Here is a 21,037-nt window from a genome sequence, read left to right as displayed (position 1 = left end):
TCTGTTTTTTATTATTAACTGGCCTGTCTTATTTGGATTATGGAGAATGGATGGTTGAATCTGGCTTCTTGGGGCACAGACTGTGACCCCAGTTGGAGTAACTTGTCCCAGGTTCGTGGGCTGAAAAATGACAAAGAACCTGGAACCTAGACCTTGACCTGCCAGACTCTATGATCAATGCAATTCAGCAATGCACAGAACACCTTCCTCCCTTACTGTTCACACTCTACCTCCCCTACCAAATCCTCTCCCTCTAGGGTACCGCTCGCCAGATTCCCAGGGAGTGTGCCTAAGGCTCTGGCTGGAGATTGCGGGATGCTCTCCCAGCCAGGTCAGTGTCAGCAATCAATCTGAATCTCTTGGGCGTGAAAACCAGCCGATTAGAGCTGTAAGTAGGTTTAACAACACAAAACACAGGCAGTCTGAGCATGTCAGCATTTTTCCCCCTGGTGGCTGGGTGTTAGCAAAAACGCTGAGAGAGGCACCCCTGTTCCATGACTGCTGAGGGAGAAATTCTCACCATGGCACATGATCTGACTAAATAGCACGCTAATGTGGGAGGACCCACAGGTCGACTACTTTGGCTCCATCCTTGTATGGATGGGGAAAACAGGGCACAGAGATGGAAAAGAATGGCTTAGGGAAGCATATAGCAATCATCACTGGGGCTGGTGAGATAGGTCGCTTAGTAAAGGTGCTTGCTTCCAAGCCTGTCTACCTGAGTTCAACCCCTGGAACCCACACAGTAAAAGGAGAGAACCAACACTTACGAGGTGTCCTTTGACCTCTATGCATGCACTACAGTTCTTTGCACCCCACAAATAAGCAGATAAACATCATCATTGGAGATACAAGTAGAGACCAGAGTAGGATTTATTCAATCTAATTTCTAAGGTTTTTCCAAGCCAAATTCTTAATATGATTCTCTTGTAGCTGGTTTCATGATACCAGCTCCTTCTTGGGATGACACCAGAACAAGTCAACTAACAAATTAACCAAGCAAACAAGCCAACAGCAGAGACCAACTGCACTCTCTTCTCTTAGGCATCTTCTGACAACAATCTAGAAGAATTGGTTATTGATATAACATTTGCATGAACCAATTGTTCCAAGTGAAACCCAGTCAGCTCTCCATCTACAGATATGAGGGCTCCTTCTAGCAAAGCCCCAGTCTTCTGCAATTCCCTTCTTTTCTCTGTTGGCCTTCCTGATTTGATTAGACAGAACACATCCTAGTGGACTCTAAAGATCTTTAGTTGCATGTGCATGCAACTTTGAAGTTCAAAAAAATAAAAAACCAGGAGACTGTGGTACTCCTTGAGGAGGCTCCACAGATCAGAGGCGGTTTGATGTGAACTGTCCCCCACAAGCTCATGTGTTTGAACCCTTGGTCCCTAGCTGGAACCTTTAGGAGGTGTTAGTGTTTCTAGAGGAATTTGTTGTGTCACTGAGGGTGAGTTGGAGACTGTCTAGCTTAACCCTACTTCCTGTTCCTCTCTGCTTCCTGCCTATGGACACAAGACAGTCAGAGACCTCGTGCTGGGCCACCATGCCTTTGATGGTGGATTGCATCTCTCAAACTGCACGCCAGAATAAGCCCACCCTTCCTTAAGTTGCTTCTTGTCAGATATTGGTCACAGCAATAACAGATATTGGTCACAGCAATGAAGACAGTAATTACTATAGTGACCAAGGATTGCTTGTGACATTAACTGATGGTTTGGGATCTTCATATTTCTTTTTGACTCCCTAAGTCCATCTTCTAGAGTCCTGGCATGAGGGTAGGATTTAAATAGAGGGCAAGACTTATGCATAACTAGATGGTCCCAGCAAGGTGTGAACCTGACCACCACTGGCTTAGTCGCATGTCTCTGCTGCAAGGCCGATCCTCACGAGTTGTAAATCTTCCTCTTCTTGCTGTCCCCAAAATTTCAGACTCTTTTTTTCTTCAGTAAGAGACTTCCTAGGCAATTCTAATTTCTCGGGATCCATTTTTTTTTTAATAATCTAATGGCCAAAGAGAGGGGTGAAGTGCCTCTTAGATCATCTTTCCTTCAGGCAGGCTGTTCCAGTAGCAGAGAAGCCAAGATTGTAACTTGGGTTTGTTTGTTTTTAAAGCCCATGCTCTTATCTCCCAAACATGGACTAATCCCTCGCTTACTCTCCATCTCCATTGAAACTGGGCAACTTGAGGATGTTTGTTAGTAGTGACTACAAAGTATTTCTCTAACCGCAAAGCAAAGGGATAGTTTAAATGAGGACTGCTCCCTGTTAGCCTGAGGTTGTATGACTTCATGTCTTTAACTGGCTGATAACATTTTTAAAGTCTCGTTCAAAACCAAAACAACACAAAAAAGACTATCTCGGGCAAGTGATACATATCCCAAGATCCAAATGCATAAAACAGAATTGATTTTTCTTTTTTTTGCAGTTTGTTTTCACCAAAGGTGGTGTGCGTGTTCTCGTGTGTCCCTTTGAGATGTCTGATTTGGTTTCAAATGGTGAGTGGAGATTGATTTTTGTCTGCTGTGATCGGTAAATCTCAATTGTTAAGGCTCCTGCTCAAATTCTCCTTCCTCCACTCTCTCCTTTCAGCTTCCTGAGGAGCACAGTCTGCTGGAGCCTTTACAGTTCAGGGCGTAATTTGATTTTCTGCTGCTTTTTTCTGCTAATAGTAGTTCCTCTTCTAGAGCGAGAACTGGGGGATATGATTTTTGTGCCTGTCTCCAGGGCTTTCTTTGCCAACAGTAGATTCCTTGGGAAATTTTATAAAATATTATTTATTCCTTGAGAATTTTATACATACAAAAAATGAATCTCAATTGCATTCATCTCTTATTCTCCACCTACACTTCCTTCCAGGGTCCCTTCTCCTTTCTTCTTTCCTTCTTTCCTTCCTTCCTTCCTTCCTTCTTTCCTTCCTTCCTTCCTTCCTTCCTTCCTTCCTTCCTTCCTTCCTTCCTTTCTAAATAGGAAACTCTCTACCTGCTTTTTATTTAAGAAGAAAAGTGATATCACTGGGATTGGAGTATGCAAAGAACATTAATTTTTTTATTAAAAATTATTTATTTATTTTATATCCCAACTGTAGTTTTCCCTCCTTTCTCTCCTCTCAGTCTCTCCTCCACTTGCCCTCCTTCCCACCCATTCTCTCCTCCTCCATTTCTTTCCCTTTTTAACATAATTGCTTATTGATTCTTTGGGAATTTCACATCATGCACTCCAATCCCACCCCTTTCCCAGTCCCTCTGTGTCTACCCTTCGCCCTTGTAGCAATCCCCCAAAGGAAAACTTAAAATGGAATAATAAGAATAAAAAAAGGTATGAAAAATACAAATAAGATATTAATGAAAACATAAAGAAACAAACCAAAAGCAAGCAAGCAAACAAAACTACTTCATTCCTTCATCTTTCCCACCTATCTGTTGCCTCTTCATTTACTGTAGTGGCATTGGGAGCTGCTGGGTGTCACGCAGTAGACCCGTTGATCCACACAGTTTTACATGCAAATACTCATTGTGTTATGTGGTGTGATCAGGTTCAAGGCCCCTGGCTTCGGTTATACCATCAATCCTGGACCCTCACCATATCTCCTCGTGGATATCCTGCTGTTGTATGAATCACGCAGATGCTGTGGCTATGGTTTTGTAGCACCAGTCCCTTCACACACCCCAGCAGGTCAAAGATGGGGTAGATGTTGCTGAGTGCCAACTCAAAGCCCTGGATGTGTGCCTTGGTGGGAGCTGAGTTGGTCAGCCCAGGCTACTGGAACAATCCACCTCAGGTGAGAGGTGGGGCCAGCTCTCCCATGCTGAGGTCATAGGGGCCACTATCCCAGGGCTGGCAAAGGGTGAGTTCCATGGTGAGGGGGGCAGCTCTCCCCAGGCCAGTGAGGGGCAGGACCAGCTCAGCATGTGCCTTGTACTTCAAAACATGATTCAACACATAGTTCAACAACTTGTTCAACACATCGTTTGTATGGGTGCCTGTGGAAACACAGGCATTGGACATCAACACAGATCCCAGGTGCAGCAGGACCCTGGACCCAGACATGGCCAGCAGCAGCAATTTAGGCCTGAATGTCACCATGGCCCCTCATGGCAGTGCTAGTCTCCCACATTGGCGTGGGTCCAGCAACGGCATGGTCCCCAGACTCCAACATGGCCCCAGGTGGCAGTCTAGACAATAGGCAGTCACATGACCTTTTAATGTTACAGGAGCCATGGATATCAACACAGACCTGGCTGTGGTAGGATCACAGACCCAGACATGGCAACTCAGGCCCTGACATCTCCATAGCCCTGGATGGCAAGTAGCCATATTAATCCATTTCTTACTACCCTTGCCTCTTCAGATTTCATCTGTCCACAGGACATGACCATTCTGCCACTCCACCACCAACCCTGTATTCCACTGTATGTTTGCTCACCATAATGAAGCCTTGTAGTGCCAACTGGGCCTGTAGATTCTTCTCCTTGCCTAGGTCAGGAGGTCCCAGGCAGGCTTGTGGGTGTTCATCCCCCTCTTGGACTAAGGGTGCCAAATGAGCCTATGGAATCTTCTACTCACCTAGGGCTTCTTTTTTGCTTTTCAACACACTGAATCCAATTAGCACATGGGTGTGGGGCCATTTATTGGGCATAGGAACCCCACAGGGTCACTTTCCTGAAGAAAATTGACTCCTCTCTATGCTGGACAGTATTAAGTCAACTTGACCCACACTAAAGTCATTTGACAGGAGGGAAGCTCAACTGAGAAGATGCCTTTGCGGATCGAGTTGTGTGCAAACCTATAGGGCATTTTCTTAATTGGCGATTGATGGAGGAAGGCCCAGCCCAGTGATGCCATCCCTGACCTGAACTGGTAGTCCTGAGTTCTATAAGAAAGCAGGCTGAGCAAGCCACGTAGAGCAAGCCAATAAGCAGCACCCCTCCATGGCCTCTGCATTAGCTCCGAATTCCTTCCAGGTTTGGGTTCCTGTCCTGAGTTCCTTCAGTGATGGACTACAGTGTGGCAGTGTAAGCCAAATAAACCTTTTCCCCCAACTTGCTTTTGGTCCTGGGGCTTCATTATAGCATTAGTAACCCTAACTAAGACACCCTCCTGCAGCAGCTATCAGTTGCCAGTAGCTGCTCAGCTAGGGGCGGGGTCTCCTGAGTTCTGCACATACCCGTGACAGAATATAGACTGTCTTGATCTAGTACAGGTCCTGTGCAGGCCACCACAGCCTCTGTGAGCTCATGAGTGCAGCCATCCTGTCACATCCAGAAGACACGCTTTCACAGAGGTCCTACCAAATCTTTGGTTGTCATAATGTTTCTGTCCCATCTTCTGCAAAGCTTCCTCTGGTCCCAAGTCTTTTGTTAGCCACGGGATCAGAAGAAGCCCCTCTTCTGTGTTTCTAGGTTTCTTTGCTCATCTGTGTCATGAGCTGAATGAGATGATCTGAGTCTCAGCGTCCTCCAGACTCGTGTTCCTCTATGTGTCAGCCTGTGAGAGCCTGTGAGGCTTGATAAGTGTAACTTACGTTCTTAAGCTGTAAGGTTATTCACTTCTCAGTGGAAGGGATGACAAGATGGCTCAGTGGGAAAAGGTGCTTGTCACCAAGTCTGATGAACACAAGTCTATAGTGAAAGGAGCAGAGGGCTGTGTTCCCGCCCGGATCCCGGCTAGCTTACCCCTGAAATAATTACATGGAAACCGTACTCTTTTAAACACTGCCTGGCCCATTATCTCTAGAGAGTTAGTTACTGGCTAACTCTCACATCTTGATTAACCCATTTCTAATAATCTGTGTAGCACCATGAGGTGGTGGCTTACTGGGAAAGATTCAGCATGTCTGACATGGTGGTTGGCTGCATGGTGTCTGCGTCATTGCCCTCTTCCCAGCATTCTGATCTGTTTACTCCACCTACCTAATTTTCTGTCCTATCAAAGGCCAAGGTAGTCTCTTTATTAACCAATGAAAATAACACATAGACAGAAGGCCCACCTACATCATTTCCCCTTTTTCTATTTAAACAAAAAAGAAAGGCTTTCACTTTAACATAGTAAAATTACATGTAACAAAACCGTTATCGAGTAAGAATTACAGTTACAATATTTATATCTATTTTATCTTTATCATAATAATGGAAAACTATAACTATAACTAACCATTTTTCAACTCCATCAAAGACTTCAGAAGGATATAATATTACCTAAGTAAACAAGAAGTAAGCAACTTCCAAAACTCTAGAAATGACAGAGACATCTCACTGCCTGTACAGTCACCCAAAGTTCTTTTGTGCCATTGGGGCATCCATCTTCAGCCTTCAGGACCATAGTATCCAGCAGACATTTTAATGAAGCAGGAAGTTTCAAAGACAGTTCAGTCACTATTTGCTGTGTCCTGCAGAATGTCTTGCAGATTCTTTCATGAATCAGGAACCTGAAAGATCATGTCACCTTCAGGCAAGTTCAGCAGTCCTCTCTCTGCAGGTTCTCTGTATCCAGTTTATACAACAGTCCAGGCAAGAGCAGTTTCTCGTCCAAATGGTTAACCATCTCCATAAGGAGCCTCTTCGATGCCCATTTTCTTGAAGTAGATTGGTGCTGCCAGGAGCAGACGTGTCTCATTGTCATGAAAAGCCCTAAGTTATTAAAACATTAAATGCCATATTCTGTAGTCTTTGAAAGATATGAAGAATGCCTATCTGAAACATATCTATGCACATCTAGAAAATCAAATTAACATTACTACAAGCTTGAATATTATTGATGACTATCCATTAACAACCTATATTTTTAATTATACATTGCATTTTTAAATGAACTACATAATCACAATACCTCAATCAAGATCAGAAATATATATATACATATAACAAAATTGACCTTAAAATCCATACCAATCCTAATTATTTATATTTATATCATATCCCCCTTTAAATGTAAGAGAACATTTATAAGCAATATTTGGGAATATGGACGTAATTATTTCTCTCCAAACTTCTTCCTGCTGAATAGGGGCGCTGTTAATCAGATCTTTCATGGTATAAACTGTGTGCTAGATTCATCTCAGTCGGCAGTTGAGCAAAGTAATTTCTTGAGGGTGTTCATAGCAACCTTTCAGGAGGACAGGGCCTATCATACCATAGTGGGATAGAAGCAATCCACAGGATCTCATCCTCTGTAAAAACAAAAGAAGAACTTTTCCAAAGCATCAAAACCTTAGATCCAAATCTTGAAGTCAAGGTATTTTCAAAATATCTGTCTTGGATTAGTTCAGCAGCATTTATAAACAAATATCTTTTAGCAGCTGTTGCTCCTTCCTCAACATTTAAACAATTCAAAGAGAGCATAATAGCATACAGTATCAAGATTCTCTGTGTATTTTCCATCTTTATGTGGCTTTATTTTAACCTCTATTTCTTTTATTTTTACTTTTAACTTTTGGCTTTTTGAGACAGGTTCTCTGCATATCTTTGTTCTGGAATAACTCTGTAGACCAGGCTGTCCTTGAACTCACAGAGATCCACTGTCTCTGCCTCTCCAGTGCTGGGATTAAAGGTGCTACAACACCTTCAACTCACAGAGATCTGTCTGTCTCTGCCTCCCAGGTATTGGTATTAAAGGTGTGTCCTACCACACCTTGAAGTCACAGAGGTCAATCTACCTCTGCCCCTTGAAGTCACAGAGGTCAATCTACCTCTGCCTCCCAAGTGTTGGGATTAAAGGTGTGTACCACCACACCCAACTACTCCCTCTTTTTCTTTTTTACTTTTAAGAACTTTAACCTTTAACCTGCTGTAACCTTTAACTTTAACCTTTAACATACTGTAAACCATTTAGAGGTTTTCTTTCTTCTTTGAAACTCTCTTTACTGTATATCTCTCCTTTTCTGACCACACAAGCCTTTAAGGAGAGGATTGAAGTCATGGCTTTGATGGCTAGATCCATCAAAGTTAGCTTTCCAACTTGTGGCTGAGGTACTAACTGTAGCCATTTTTATTGCCATAACTCTATGGCATTTCAAGGTCCTTGCCAGCAAGCAAGCTGCAGCATTCTGATCACAGACTACAGTCAGTCGGACTGCCTGCCTGAAAGTCAGAGTTTGCCCTGGCAGGACGGCCCAGAAAGCTGGCATTTTAAAATGGCACAGCTTTTATCCTACTACAGCTGACAACCGAAAAGCATGCAATCAGCTTTTCATCAACACTGTTTAAGTGTTTTGTGGCAGGACCTCTTAAAAGAGTTGCAGGGTTTTGCAGCTAAAGCTGAGTCAGGAAGCCTCTCTTAAATGAGAGCGCTTGCTTGCCTCTAGCCAGCAGAGCAGACCCGAGAAATTGCTGCTACCAAGAAAACATGCTTTACTCTATTCTTTCCCAAACTTTCTCAGGCTTTCTGTGGCTTCAGTTATCCACATCTGGGCGCCATCTGTAGTGAAAGGAGCAGCGGGCTATGTTCCTGCCTGGATCCTGGCTAGCTTACCCCTGAAATAATTACATGGAAACTGTATTCTTTTAAACACTGCCTGGCCCATTTTCTCTAGAGAGTTAGTTACTGGCTAACTCTCACATCTTGATTAACCCATTTCTAATAATCTGTGTAGCACCATGAGGTAGTGGCTTACTGGGAAAGATTCAGCATGTCTGACATGGTGGCTGGCTGCATGGTGTCTGCGTCATTGCCCTCTTCCCAGCATTCTGTTCTGTTTACTCTGCCTACCTAATTTTCTGTCCTATCAAAGGCCAAGGCAGTCTCCTTATTAACCAATGAAAATAACACATAGACAGAAGGCCCACCTACATCACAAGTCTGTGTTCATGGTGGAAGGATATGTGACTCCCAAGAGTTGCTCTCTGAGCTCTGCACAAGCACCCTCACATACAACCCTCCCTCCATGTCTTATGAACATACATATATGCACATACAATGATAATGAATAATCACAATGAAAAATATCAACAGAAGAAAGAATTAGGAGAAATAGAAGTTATTATTTTATACACATTCTTAAAATTCCAGACCATCTCCCCCCACCCCCCCAAACCAGCTCACTAGAATTAGGCACTGAAAGGTAATATGTTAGCAATCTTACCAAATCGTGGACTATAGTGATGTGGAGTGAACTTTGTCTCCAAGAGCAGTCTGCTGGATGCTTCATGATACTTCTGATAGGGTGAGGAGTAAGTGAGCCTTCCCAACCGAGGGCTACTTCTTCCTTGTTCTCTTTTGCTTCTGAAGCTCACACGTTGGAATCCCTTCTCATTTCTCTAGTCTCCAGTTTGCACTTCTGCAAAATGTTAGCTTCCCCTTTCAGGGAACTGACATCCGCCCCGTAACAATCTGACGGTGTTTATGGTGTTTAGTACTACGGCAGGCGATGTGGAGGGAAAGGTGTGTGGGGAGGCGGTACTAAAACTGACATTTGAGAGTCATTGACTGACATTGGTGAGATGGTTCAGCGAGTAAGGGTGGTTGCTTGCAGGCCTGAAAACCTGAGTTCAGTCTCCAGGACCTGCCTGGCAGAAGGAGAGAATCAACTCCTGCCAGTTCTTCTGCTTCCATACATGCTCAGGCCTATAGCAGTGCACCCAATAAACAGTGTATGCTGGCTGTGTTAATCTCTCTGTTATTGGTACTTTGTTACTTTACTGAATTTCATTCAGGGACAAGATGTTTTTATTTGAATTCTTTTTTCTTTCTCAGGAGCAGAAGTAACACCAACGCCCATGGCTCCTAATTCTAAAGGTCCAAAGAATGTGCTTCTGTGAGACACCCCCACCCTGTCCCATGTCTGTCCTCAGGTTCCCTATCAGAGGCAACAGGAACCTTACTGACTCACTGATGGCCCCAGACAGACATGGTCCATGAATTTCCCCTTTCCCCATATATGTTCTTTCTTGTGTTGCTTTACTTGATGCATTGTGCCTACCTGCCCAGTAATTTTCTTCTCAGTAAAAAGCGGTAGCATCTTTTTGGTATTTCATAGTTTATTTAAATAATCTCTTCTTAATTAAAACATCAGCGAGATGATAATAGAATCACGGCATTTTTCATAAATAGCAGAGAACTGACGTGGAACCTTAATCAAGTTTGTGTGCTGTAGCCGGTAGCATTTGCAAATTGGCTATGGTGTCACAGCTGGGATAAGGATGCTGGCGCATACACTGTGTTATTCACATTTTCACAGTGCAGTTGCACTCGTTTGTGTGTGTAAATGTACGTGCATTTAATTGTGTGTTTAAATATGCATGTATGTATCTTTAGTTCTTTGCAATTTTATCACATGTATAGGTTCACGTACTCTTCTCTATAGACCTTTCTGTAGGACTGGAGAGATGGCTCAGCAGTTAAGAACATGTACAGGTCTTGCAGAGAACCCAAATTCAGCTTCAACACTCATTTGATGCTTACAACTGCCTGTCACTCCAACCCCAGGGAATATGACTCCCTCTTCTGGGCTCTATAGATTCTGTACTCATGTGTACAGACACACATACATATATGTAACCAGAAATACAACCTTTAAAAGAAAAGACCCAGCTGGGAAGTAGCGGCGTCCACCTTTAATCCAAGCACTCGGGAGGCAGAGGCAGGTGGATCTCTGTGAGTTTGAGGCCAGCCTGTGGTCTACAAGAGTTAGTTCCAGGGCAGACTCCAAAGCTACAGAAAAACCCTGTCTTGAAAAACCAATAAATAAATAAATAAATAAATAAATAAATAAATAAATAAATAAAAAGAAAGAAAGAAAGGTCAAGCGCTCCTTCAGTCTCAGTCAACTGGCCTTGGTGAACTCTCATTAGATCAGTCCCCTTGTATCAGTAGGTGATCGCTCCCCTTGCGGTTCTGATTTCCTTTTTCATGTTCTTCCTCCTTCTGCTCCTCCTTTGGACCTTGAGGGGCTCAGTCCGGTGCTGCAATGTGAGTCTCCGTCTGCATCGCCATCCATCGCCGGATGAAGGTTCCCTCTGATCTTGCCCTCCCTGCTCATGTTCTTCTTCCTTCTGCTTCTCGCTTGGACCTAGGGAGTTAAGTCCAGTGTTCCAACGTGGGTCCCCGTCTCTATCTCCATCCATTGCCAGATGAAGAATCTATGATGATAAGCAAAATATTCATCAGTATGGTTATGGGCCAAGGCCAGTTCAGGAACCCTCTCCAGATTCTCTGGAGGAGGCTGGATTCCCTGAATGTGGCTGACCCGAAGTCTTTCTAAAAAGCCATTGACAATGACTCTGGGACTTGTTTCCTCTGCATATTCTGGATTTTTGGGGATCCAGTCTGTTTGGATACTCACCTTCCTGAATGTGGAGGGAGCGGGGAGGAACTTGAACTACCCACAGGGCAGGAAACCCGAACTGCTCTTAGGGATGGAGAGGGAAGAGGAGAGGGAGTGGGGGGAGTGGGAGGGTGTTGGGAGGAGGGGCGAAAATGGAAACTTTTATATTTTAATAAACTTTAAAAAAAAGAAAGAAAGAAAGAAAAGAAAAAAGAAAAAAAAGAAAACCCATTCTCCTCCCCATTTCCAAACTTCTGTCGTTTAGAATGCTCTGTGAGTGGACTTGTAAGTGTGTTCCCTTGGGGGTTGGCTTTTCTCACCAAGTGTGATTCTCTGGGAGTTCCTTCTGTGTGGTTTGTCCTTTCTCAGAACATGCTTATGTGACAACAGCTCGTGTCACTATCCTCTGATAAAGAACATCTTCAACGTGCAAGTTATTTTCATTATCAGGAACAAGGTTGCTGCAGGTGTGTGGTGGTTGGTTTGCATCTGGAAAGTTCCCCAAAGGTGTGGTCCTTTGGGAGTTGACAGAGTTGTAACAGGTGAGGTCTGGAGCTGGAGAAGTGGCTCGGCAGTTATGAGCACTTGCTGCTCTGAAGGACGACCTGAGTTTGGTTCCCAGCAGCCACACTGGGTGGTTCACAATGCTTGTCATTCCAGCTCCAAGGGATCTTACGTCCTCGTCTGAACTGTGGAGACATTGCATTCACCTCTCTCCCCCCCCCCCCACCAAAACAAAAGCAACATTAAAATAAACCGAGAGGTATGGCCTATGGGAGGCCTTCCCAACATTCGGGGTGGTCCCTTGAAGGAGAACCCTGTCGTTTCGTTCTCTTCTAACCCCCACCATGCTATGAGTGGCTTCACTCCCATGTTCGCTCACCTGCTGCCTCACCAGAGGTCCAACAGCAATCTTCCATCAATTGTGGGCTGGACCTTCCAGTCTGTTGCCAGACTAACCCTCCCCAGCCCTCAGGCATTTGCTGTGGAGAAGGAAGCTGAGTGACGCAGGGCACCTGTGAGTCTAAGGTTACTGTGACAAACGCCGTGTGTGACTTCTGGTTTCTATGATAAGTGCTTGTTTGGTTTTGGATGAAACTGCCTGCCTCTTCCCACAGTAGCCAGGGCGTGCTGCACTACCAACAGCCGTGATTTCATCTTTGAATCGGTGCCAGCTGTTGGTGATGTCACCATTTCTTCTGCAACTGTAATGATTGTCATATAATGGTGCAGAGTTGTGACTTTAATTTTCCTTTCCTCAGTGGGTATACTGAATACCTTTTCACGGGCTCCCGCCGTCTGTCAGTCTTTATCATGGAAATAACTGTCATATCTTTTGCTCACAGTCTTACAGGATCATTTTAGCTGTTGGACTGTGAACATCCTTTGTGGACAGTAGATGCCAGTCTGGTATTGGGTGTATTTGTAGTAGATGTTTCCTCCTCGTCTGTAAGTTGGCTCTTTTCAAGTCTGAGTAGCTGTGGCATCTCTATGTTGAGTGGTTGGAATGAATAAGGCATGTTTGCAATGTATTTGATGTTATTATATAATTCTTGGTATATACATACACTGTTTTTTTATAAGTTCGTCACTGTTTTTTGAGTGGTTGGATATACAGCTTTTTAAAAGTTTCTTCCTTCCTTCCTTCCTTCCTTCCTTCCTTCCTTCCTTCCTTTATAAGTATGTGAATGCAAGATGTGTATGTTTGGGCATGTGTGCACCACAGTGCCCATGTTGATTCCAGAGGACAATTTGCAGGAGTTGGTTCTCTCCTTCCATCATGTGGGCCTTGGGGATCAAACTCAGGTTGCCATGCTTGGCAGCAAGCGATCTTACCTCCTGAGCCATCTTGCCAGTGCAATGCTGCTGTTTTTAACTTGAGTCTAGTCAGGTTTACTGTTCATTTATTAAAATACATTTAATTTTGGGCTTTAATCTTATTTCCTGTGAGTTTACTGGCCTCATTTATTGCAGAAGCAGTGCTAGCAATTATTTTTAACAGACACCCTAGGATTTCTGTAAGGATAATAATGTGCCTATCGTGAGGGTAAGTTTATTCCTTCTTCCCTAATCTCTTTGCCGTTTGTTGTTTTCCTTGCCTTAGTGCTGCATCTGGAGCTCTGTCCTGGTTGACTGAGAATGACCAGAGTGGAGATCCATCCTGGTTCTGGGTCTCACGTGTAAAGCATCCCACCTTTCCCCATAGTGCTGTGTTAGCAGGAGTCAGCCTCACTTCCTAGGAGACTTGCTCTTAACCTCTGAGCTGTCTCTACAGCCCAACGAAAGATTTCTGAATAAAATATAGTTTAATTAATTCTTTGACAATCGCATACATGTAAGCAATATATCTTGACTTTATAAATTCTAACCCTCTCTTCCCACTTCTCCCTCCAGGCACCCCAAACTCTCCCTTCCCATTCCTCTCAGGCACCCCAAAACATCCTTTCCCCTGTCACGCCTTTCTTTTGCAATATACTGAATCCAATTAGTGTTGCCTGTTGGGATAGTGACTGATCTTGTTAATTTGTTCTTGTGTGGGCAACCAGAAGCACTGTTTCTTCATGAGTACAATGGCCAAATCCTGTCCAGAAGACAGTTTTCTACAGCTCCCCTCGTCCTCGGGTTTTACAGTCTTTCCACACTCTCTTTAGCAATGTTCCCCGAGCCTTGTGGGGGTGATTGAGTAAAAGTCCCATTTAGGGCTGAGCACTCAACAGCCACTTGTTCTTAACACTTTTGGGACAGGGTCTGTGTGCTAGCTGCTGCTCACCACAGAGGGAAGCATCTCTTCCCGAGGCAGCAAGATTTAGTAGAAACTTAGTGTCCACACACTGACACTCCTGCAACAAGTCAAGTCCCAAATATCAGCATCACACTTTACACACCTTGACCGGAGCTTCCGGGCGTAGAGCAGGAAGAGCATGGCAGTGGCCATGACCATGTTTTCCACAGTGGCTCACTTGGAACATCAGTATCTTAAGCAGGTTTCTTAGCAACAGGAAGCCCTTGAAAACCTCTTCAGAGATGCCAGGTGCTCCTGTGCTTTTTGAAAACTTAAGAATAGAACATATGGGGTTTGCTGACTTGTTAGAACCAGTGATTTGCTCTAACACAGCTCTGGAGCCCGGCCTCCCAGGGGACAGCTTCCAGAAACTCTTCTGTTCAGGTTGATTTCTGCATGGATGATCACTTACTCTAGTCTGGAGACTTGACTATACTTGTCAGAGTTTTTATATTCAAGGGGGCAGGAAGACCAGACACTCCACTTTGATGTTCAGGGCCTTTCGTATAAGAAAGACTGTAGGCATGAGGCCCATGGTTTCTGCAGGACATCAGGGCAGTGTTCCATCCATAAAGTCCGAGTTCTTCCTGTCTGTTAGGTGTTTGATTTTCGAATGAGCTGTCCTTCTTATTCAATTTTCCTGTCTGGCACAGCCAACAAGCTGTTTAGCAGGACCTGTTCTGGTGACAGCGGTAGAAAACAGGAGCCAGGGAGGCGTCAAAGCTCTGGAGTCTTCACTTCACACTCCTGTTCCTCATACCCAGCATTCCTGTCCCGGTAAAGATCTCAGCCTTGCTCCCCTACACACACACACACACACACACACACACACACACACACACACACACACACATTTGTGCATACATACATAGTCACACATGCACTCAAACACATACACACATACACACACATGCTCACACACACACTCTTACAAATACATGCACACACATTTACAGGTTTCTGTCACCAGGAAAATAGAAATTGACTCAAAAGTGACTCACTGGTGAGAGAGAGGGTTGGAGAGCATTTGGAAAGGATAGAATGATTCTAGGATGAGCGCATATCTCCAGGTTGAAGATCAGGGCTTGCTTCAAGGAGGAAGTGGCCACTAGGATGTTCATTTGGAAGGAGCTCAAATTGGACATCATTTCTTGATGTCTTTGATTCTCCAATTTTAAGCCCACAGTTCTGTCCTGTTTCTATTCTATCTTGTATCTGTGATAAAACACTCTGATTAACAACTTGGGGAAGGAAGAGTTTATTTGACTTACACTTCCAGGTTACAACCCATCATTGATGGAAGTCAGGGCAGGAAGTTGGAGGCAGGAACCAAGGAAGGAACCAGAGAAGAATGCTGCTTGCTGACTCCCTCTCTGGCTTGCTGGTTCATGCTTAACCAGCTGTTTTATGTATCCCAGAACCACCTGCCCAGGGAATTGTGCTGTCCATGGTACACGGGACTCTATTACATCAATTAATAATTAAGAACCCCCCCACCCCAACAGACATGCCCACAGACCATTCTAAAATAGGATGATCACTCAGTTGAGAGTCTTTTCCCAGGTGATTTTAGGCTATGACAGGTTAACTGTTAGTACTAGCTAGGACAGTGTCCTGGTACATAATTTCATAGAACTTGACTACAATCTTTCTTTCATGAATTAGTACATGGAAGTGTATACAAAGGAAATGCCTACTGATGAAGAGGAAATCATGATAAAAACCACACAACAGGATGGTGTGTAGGCAAAAAGGGTAGGCTACTGTGTGTGTAAAGTGTAAATACATCTGTGAAGAACAAGATCCCATGTTGTGTGCCTACCTTTTTTTTTGTAAAAAACATAAAGTTAATTCTTTAATAGCTTATGTTGTACACTATATACTAGAACTTAACATTGGAAGCAGTTTAAATAGCTAATAGTAGTTATCTTAGAAGTACAGCAAAATATTATGTTATGTATTTTTTTTTTTTTTACTGATGCTCCTTTTAAAATAATATCAGTGCATTCCCTTTCTGGCTGGAGGATGGTGGCATTTATGTGTATATGGTGTGCTGGTTTGTGTTCAGGCATGTGTGGATGTACATGAGTATGGAGGGCAGAGGTTCACCTTGAGCGTCCTGTTTCTCCCTTCATTGTCCTCCACCCTATACATCCAGGCAGCGTCTTTCCCTTGAGCCCAGAGCGTACTGATTTAGCTTGTCTAATAAGACAGCTTGCTCCAGGAGGCTCCTGTCCCTGCCTCCCCTGAGCTTGGATTGGATTATGTGGGTCCATATCTGGCATTTATGTGGGTACTGAAGATCCAAACTGGACCTCATGCTTCTGCAGCAAGCATGATATCCATCAAGCCATCGTCTCAGTCCAGTATATTTTCAAACATCTACTTTGAGTTTAGTGTATAGAACAGACGATTTTCATGGGAGTCCTGAAGCACAAGGGTGTCATTTATCTTCCTCTTTTCATGTTTTTTTTTTCTGCCTTCTCCCAGCCATCTTGGTCTCCTCCAACCCACTGAAGCTCCACCATTATGCCCACCTGTCCTATTGTTTCTCTAACACTTCTTTATTCTCTAAAAAGCAATCATGGGTGCAGGTAGGGCTGGAGAGATGGCTCATTGATTAAGAGCACAGAGGACCCAGGTTTGATTCCCAGCACCCACATGGAGCTTCACAATTGTCTATAACTCAAGTTCCAGCGGATCCATTGACCTCTCTTGGCTTCTGTGGGTACTTCACACATGTACTGCACAGATGTACATGCAGGCAAAGCACCCATATATTAAAATAATAAATATAAAATAAGGTAAAATAAAAACATGCATGGATCTGGGGATGTGGCTCAGTGGGTAAGAGCCCGAGTTACGGCCAGCTTCTGGTTGAGTGAGAAATCCTGTGCCAAGGCATCAAGGTGTGTGCGGGGTGATGAGGAAGATGTTCAGTGTCCTACCTGAGCTGCTGCAATGAGTGTGCATGTGCTCTTGGACCCTCACATACGTGCGCTGTATACACACATCAACTAAACAAAAGCCTCTGTTCATGCTGACCACACAGAGGTTCCTACAGATCTTCCCTGGTGCCAAGGCCAGCAGTTGGTTTCCAGGACCAACAGAAGGAACACGGTTTGGGCTATGCTTCCTCGATGTACTTATCTGGGGGTATAGGTGTTTGTTTACTCCTTATCTTCGAGAACAGAATCATCTCTGAGATTCTTTCTCAAGTGAATGTCGAGAGGAAACGTTTATGTGTCACTACGAGGTTTTCTCTTTTTCTACTTCACTTGTTAGCTTCAGGGAAGACCTTTGGTTTCATTTCCTGTAAACGAGCTGACAGTGATTAAACCCTGGGTTCAGGAAGCTCCCCATCTTGATGTCCTCGTATCTTCATTTTATAGCCGGGGACATTTTATTTAAGTCCCTAGATTCATTTTTTCCCAACTTCACCAGAAGGGCATTGTTTCTTTCCATTCTCATTATTAGGAGAAGCTTGGGCATGAATATGTCAAAGTGTCGACCTGGTTTGTATCCTCAGGGTATCATAAAAATCAAATGGCAAGCCAATGTGGTTAGCACAGAGCTGCATCCTAATTTTGGTACTGTTGGCTTTTGAGGCCAGGCAGTGCCTTGCTAGAGGCTAACCTACATTCCGCAGGAGGCCTCCAATCGACTTACTCCATTCTGGGAACATCAACCACCACCCGGACTGTGCCAACCAGAAATGTCCCCAGATGATGCCACATGTCCCCAGGGGACAAAACAAACGCTGACTGGAAACCACTGGTACATGTGGAGATACCAGGGCTTGTTAATTATGTAGTTGCTTTGCCAGGAAACAAATGAAAAAGAGAAAAAAAAGATCCCCATATGGAATTCCAGAGTGATGGCTCTGGAGAGGAACAGAAAATGACATGAAAGGGGGCATTCAGCCAAGTTCAGTGTCACTAATGGACAATCACAGTTCTCCTGGGATGAACTGAGAGAGAGAGAGAGAGAGAGAGAGAGAGAGAGAGAGAGAGCGCTTGTTGAAGTCTATTCCCGAGGACCCAGAGAGTGAGTTTTATGGTTTTTGCTACTTTCTAGTTATACGTAATGACATGCGAAGATCTCGAAGTGTCAAGGGCAGAGCTGACTCCTCAGCGTAAGGCACTCACATTAGGGGAACGTATCACACAGGAACTGTGCTGATCTGAGTATGATGCTTATTATGTTTTTGCTTATCACGTCCTTCTCTCTTTGACTGTGGAATCTGCATTTCCCAGCATGGCTCTGACGGCAAGCCACGGCACTAACGCCGGGCCTTGCTCCCTGTGCTTTGTACTCGGTGCTGTAGTGATGCTCTCAGAAAACCCCACACATTTTGTTGTCGTCCCAGGTTAGAGATGACAACACCGGGATTCAGGAGGGCTTTAACTCGTCTCTCCCTGTCTTTAGGGCCCACGTGCTTGTTTGTCGTCCAAACACCACCATCGCACAGCAAGGAAACCCATGGGACGGGAGCTGATCGCCTGTTCCTTCTCAGCTGCTGGACTTGAGATTAAATTCAAGCACATCGTGCTGTGCTCAAGCTACTTTGTCTTGATTGTAAAGAATAAAGAGCTAATGGTAGAATTTTCCAAACCAGGATGTAACCGGGCTGCCGGGAGGTAAGGAAGGACCCTGAATACATCAGAAATACCAAACTCTTCAGGCAGCACGTGATGACAGCTATTCATAGAGTGAGTGGGAACGGAGACATCATCATTTCCCAATGCCTTGGGTTTATCTAAAGATTTATTTTTACCTGTGTATGTGTGTATCTCTGTGTATATATGTATGTGTGCATGTGTGTGCGGTATGTGTTCACGTGCATGAGCACATGACTGTAGACACTTGTGGGAGTCAGAAGCAGGTATCGGGTCCCCTGGAGCTGGGATTAGAGGAGGTTTTGAACTTTCTGTCATGAGTACTAGGAACTGAACTCAGGTCTTCTGCAAGAACAGGATGTAGATGTGCAACCATCTCTCCAGCCCAGAGTGTCTCTGATTTAAACCAATACAAGTCAAACAAAGCAAAGACATGTTTGATACTTCCCCACAGTCACACTGCGTGTCTGATGTAGGAGGGTCTTCTTTCTATGTGTTGTTTTCGTTGGTTAATTAATAAAGAAACTGCTTGGCCTGATAGGTCAGAACATAGGTGGGTGGAGTAGACAGACCAGAATGCTGGGAGAAAGATACAGAGTCAGGCAGAAGCCATGATTCCCCTCCCCGAGACCGACGCTGCTAGACTCATGTAAGCCATGACCTCCTGGTGGTGTATAGATTATTAAAAATGGGTTAATCAAGATGTGAGAGTTAGCCAATACGAGGCTAGAACTAATGGGCCAGGCATTTTAAATGAATACAATTTGTGTGTTATTATTTTGGGGTATAAACTAGCTAGCCTGGTGGCTGGGAACCGGGCTGTGGGAAATGGCCTGCCACTCCTGTTGCAACACGTGTCAGTAGCAGACCAGGATGAATTGGCACTCTGCTAGCAGTATGAGTCTAATATGTTTTCCAAAAGCTTGCACACTGAAGGTTTGATCCCCAGTGCGGTAGTGTTCAGAACTGACAGATGATTGGCTCACAAAGACTCTGACTTCCTGAATGTATTGATCTATGGGTAGTGTTGTAGCTTAATGGGCTATTGGAGGTGGCGGGAACATCAAGAAGTAGGCCCTGGTTGGAGGAAGCAGACCATTTGAGGTATCCTCCGGAAGGGCATATCTTATCCCTGGTCCCTCTTTTGTCTTTCATATTTCTCGGCTGCATCAAGCAAATGGGTTTCTCCTGCCATTGGCTAGTGTCAGGATGTTCAGCCTTTTAGCAGTCCCAGAAATGTTGCTGCCATGGACTGAAGCCTCTGAACTCAGGAGACCAAGCAATCCTTCCTAAGTTGATGTTTCCCGAGTTGTTTAATGATAGCAACAGAAAAGGAACTTATTCAGGTTCTGACTCAGGGGAGACATCCCATCATTACATCCTTGGATGCCAAGCAGCTCTATAGAGCAGATCACAGTACCTACAGCCAGTACAAGGAATGTGCTCTAAGGTCAGAGGGGAGAGAATGGCCATCACCCTTCTTCTCCTTGTGTGCAAGAGAATAATAGTTCTGGTTTCACAATGTGTTTGTGAGGGCTGGGATATGGCTCAGCTGGCAGAGCACTTAGTTAGCATGCATGAAGCCCTGGGCCTCATTTGGAGCAGGGCATACCCTGGGCATGGTGCTGCACACTTGTAATTCCAGCAGTGAGGAAGAAAAACCAAAGTTCCAGGTTGTCCCCAGCTAAATATCAAGTGAGAGATGAGTCGGGCTACATGAGACCCTGACACCCCTCTTGAATGTGGATACAGGGAGGTAGAAAGCCCACAGCACACACAGTGTCTGTTGGTGGTAAGGACTCAACAGTGTTGTGGGTTGTTATCATTTTAATGAACCATTTTAGAATTCTAGGCATATGTGTTTGTATGCTTTCTTTCTGTGAATGAAACATGTATTTTAAATTTTTATATGCATTAAGACATACTTCTTTGAGCACAGCTTTAGTGAGTTTTGAGGAATGTGTATGGTCACTTACCCACCCACACAGCCGCCATGGACAGCTTGGCCATCTCAAGAGCCTGCCCTTTTTGTTCTTATCAGTGGCTACAGTAACTCTGAGACTGACCTGGAAGCCACAGATCTGTGGTCGGCTTATGATTTTGCCTTTTCCATTTCCAGAATGTTATTTTAGTCCTTTGAGTCTGTCTTTTTCACTTTGCTTAATGTGTGAGGCTGGCTCATTTACATCAACACACACACACACACACACACACACACACACACACACACTATTTCTTTCCACTGCTAAGTGATACTCCATTGTACAGATAGATCACAGTTTGTTTATTCATTGGTGGGGGAGGTGTTTACACTGTGGACCCATTAGGAATAAAGCTGCTTATACATCTGTGTGGAAGTCTTAGGATTTAGAG

The sequence above is a fragment of the Myodes glareolus genome, chromosome 9 (assembly GCF_982192425.1).
Source record: "Myodes glareolus chromosome 9, mMyoGla1.1, whole genome shotgun sequence".
Lineage (NCBI taxonomy): Eukaryota > Metazoa > Chordata > Mammalia > Rodentia > Cricetidae > Myodes > Myodes glareolus.
Note: the sequence above shows the minus strand (reverse complement) of the source record.